Source organism: Benincasa hispida, chromosome 6 (assembly GCF_009727055.1).
Source record: "Benincasa hispida cultivar B227 chromosome 6, ASM972705v1, whole genome shotgun sequence".
In the NCBI taxonomy this organism is placed as follows: Eukaryota; Viridiplantae; Streptophyta; class Magnoliopsida; order Cucurbitales; family Cucurbitaceae; genus Benincasa; species Benincasa hispida.
The window spans coordinates 49,653,172-49,657,356 of NC_052354.1; positions in this window are offsets into that span (position 1 = coordinate 49,653,172).

A 4,185-nucleotide genomic window follows, 5' to 3' on the forward strand; every position below is an offset into this window, starting at 1 on the left:
AAATTAGTTCTCGGTGGCAGCTTGGTGTTGGTGAGATAACGATGCGAGTTGGAACTGGGCACGTCGTCTCAGCTGGAGTAATGAGAGGTCTCCGGTTAATTTTACAGAACAAATTTCTCATTTTGAATGATGTATTTGAAGTTCCTGATTTAAAAAGGAACTTAGTTTCTGTAAAGTATTTGTTGGAATGTAAATATCAACTCTTTTCTCTTATAATAAAGTGTTTACTACTAAGAAAGGTGTTGATGTATGTTCTGCACAATTGGAAAATAATTTGTATGTGTTAAGGCCATTAGCAACAAATGTCCTTCATAACATAGAGATGTTTAAAACTGTCGTAACTCAAAATAAATGACTTAAAATTTCTCCTAAAGAAAATGCCCAACTTTAGCACCTAAGATTAGGATACATTAATCTCAATAGGATTGAGAGGTTGGTGAAGAATGGACTTCTAAACGAGTTAGAAGAAAATTCTTTACTTGTGTGTGTGAGTCATGCCTTGAAGGAAAAATGACTAATATGCCTTTTTACTGGAAAAGGTCATACGGCCAAAGAGCCTTTAGAGCTAGTGCATTCAGACCTTTGTGGTCCGAGGAATGTAAGAGTCAGGGGAGGTTATGAATATTTCATCACTTTCACTGATGATTATTCAAGGTATGGGTACGTTTATTTAATGCAACAAAAGTCTGTTGTTGATCAAGTGATAGTGTCTTCACCTTTTAGTTCGAGTTTTGTTGCTTTTCGAGGAGTTCGTGACTGTTCGAGGGATTTACGTGAAGAAGTATTCTTCAAAGATATAATCTCTAAACTCTTTTACTAGTTTAAAAGCATGTTGTAATTTTTGTTAAAATGCATAATCTGTATGTTTGCTGTAAATGTTTATTTTCAATCTAAATGGAATTTGGACGATCCGCTTACGTTCATGGATCTCCTTGTAAACGAGTTCCTTGAAAAATGAGGTGTAAAATAAGACGTTGTTTTAAAAAATTTATTTTTCCAAATGAATTTACTTAAAGAATAATTCGACTCAAGATTTAAAATTTGGTCACCATTTTCTAAACGAGTGTTGTGAGATGCTAATACCTTTTTATACACAAATGGCTCTCGAACCCAACTCTAGTTTTCGCAGACTATTTTTATTATTTTTTACCAAAAATTGTTTATTTTATTTATTTACTTTATAAATATATTTAAATAGTTTGGTTTGGATAACATTCTTCTATAATTTCTTTTCAAATTCTCATTAAGTGTTTAAAGGGCAGTGCAAGATTATAGATGAAGCGTTTGGAATATTATGAGACAATTACAAGGATTGGATTTTGTGGTAAGTGTCATTAAATATTTTAACTAAGTGACCAATAAAAAAATATTAAATTTTTTTAATAATACTCTAAATATCGGGAAAATTAAAATAATATGGTAGTTTTAAAAACAATTTATAAAAATATTGTACTTTTGAAACTATTTAGAAAAATATTGTTGTTGTTTTTTTTTTAATAGGTCGAGGGTTCAACACTCGACCTTTACCTTTTTTTTCAATGTTGGGTCGAATTTTCAACATTCGATCTTTGTGTTTCTTTTTTTTTTTAATTTTCATTTTATAAAAATAATTTCTAAAAATATTTTATTATTTTATTATTTTATTTAAACTCTAAAAAGAATAAATTAAAAAAAAAATAATATCTCATAAAAATAAAAAAGTGTAAATTAAAATATCTCATTTATATAAAAATAATTACAAAAATCAATGTGTTCCTTAAGGCGGATGTCATCGATTTCGAGTTGGTTGTCGTCATCGACTTCGAATTTGAGGTTGCTCTAGCTCTTCTTGATGTTGCTCAGGTACCTCTGCAGGCGCTTCATGATATAAATATTCATTATGCTCTCCACGACCCCGACCATGTCCATGCACATATGAAGACGAAGGACCAGCCTCTGAGTCATAATGTCCTGAACCAAATGCTGGCATCATCATCATCGGACTAACATAATCAGTTTGACTTTACGTCTGCATCACAGGGGGCAACTCTTCCACATTATGGGTAACCTCATCAAACTCATCCTCTTCCGGTACAGGTCCTCTACGTCTAGGAGCTAGTGGAGGAACAATAGGTATATCGTACATATAATGTATCTCCTCCATATAGCTTTGATTGTCACTATATATAACAAGAACCTGGTTCGGATCATTCGCAATATCACAAAGTCTACTATTGTTCGATCTCTGTGAATTATAAAAAAATTAGATAATATTTAAAATAAATTTAAATTAAAAATAATTAGATAATATTTATTCATTTATCAAATGACCCACAGCTGCTCTCGGACGAGTGACGTAGCACCTTGTGATATTATTGTACCAATGAATGTAGTCTTGAGTGACATCTCTGTCAAACTGATCAATAGATACCCCCACTGCAATAAACCTTACATGGTAGTGCGAATGTGCAACTTTTTCGGACCAATTTACAATCCTTAAGTCGATATCATGCAGTAGGGGTTCAATATTACAAGGCGATGGGATATCTTGCTAAAAACCGAAGTGTCTCATCACCCTGTCAGAAAGATGCCACTCACCAATGTGAAAACATATGAGATGACTCATCATCCGCCATATGTTTTGACCATTCATACAGAAATTGGTTAAAGTATGCATAATAATTTTGTACAACTCCCAAATAACCTGAAACACTAAATATTATATTGGAGAATATTAAAGATAAATACAATAAAAATGTGTATAAAATAATTAATTAGATTCAGTGTAATGTACCTGATCAGGTTGAAGCAGATCAAACATGTATTTGTACTGGCTGACTACATGTGTGGTTGTCCTAGTCACACAAAATTTGTCTTTCTACTAAATTTTTAAATTGATAATTTAGAATCTAAATTAACTAGATCAGTGATATAAAATTAAATTGAATTAAAATAACATACCGAGAACCGTAAGCTCGTCCAGCTAACTGAGCGTCATTAACATGTTGTAGTTGTGGAGCCATTGTTGGAAATCGCTCCCAAGCCCATAGTTGCAAAAGTATGAGAGGCCCAACTATCTCTCGAACCTCAGGTCTTGTTGCTTTGCATAGTTGTCTATACAACCATGCCAAACATGCTCTCCACCCCACGAATACCGCCCCGCATCATAGAGGTTAGCTAATAGTGGCAGGAACATAGTAAACAATGACTTGATTTGTCGGAAAACAGATGTCCACCATCATTTGTGTATATATGCTCGTGCATATCTTTGACGGTTTCCTCGTCTACATCATCTGCGAGCTCACGGAATTGTATTCCTAACCATATCAAACTTAACCTCGATCCTTTAATTTTGTCGGCAGGTGGGGTCCACCAAGATACAGTTGACAAACTTGTGACCAATCATCGTACATCACTCTGGTGACTGGCTCACCGTCAACATGTAACCCAACAACACTTCTATGTCTTGTAGAGTGATAGTGCACTCTCCATAGACATATGAAATGCGTCTTAGGTCTCCATCTCTCAACCAAGGCTGTGATCAGATGCCAGTCCAACTGAATAAATCCCAATCTGGCAACCCATAGAATCCAGATGTGTGCAGTAGCAGTAGTATTCGAGGTGGAGTGGGATAGTGCGTTGGATAATTGCCTCTTGACGCCTGCAAGATATTTCTGCAGTAGTACGATCTCGTCATACGACAGATGATCGATGAATGGATTGGTCGTACAAAACATCGGGATCAACTAGTCTGGGTTTTTAAAGCCATGATCTGAAAAAAGAAAAAAATTATTTCTATAATAAAAATAATATTTTATTTCTTAATTAGAAAGATAATGTTATAACTTTATTTAACTTAATTATAATGTACAACTTATTAAAAGAATAATGTACAACTTATAATAAATTATAATAAAAAAATTTGAATATACAATAAAGTATCTACAGTTAATTAAATATACATGAATAAAAAGAATTATTTATTCTCATTAAATATGTACAACTTAATTAAAGAATATGTAACAACTTTAATATATAATAAAAAAATAAATGAATACAATAAAAGTATCTATACTTAATTAAATATACATGATAAAAAGAATTTATTTATTTCTCAATTAAATAATGTACAACTAATTAAAGACATAACGTACAACTTAATTAAAAGATAATGACAACTTTATAAATTATATATAAAATTGAATA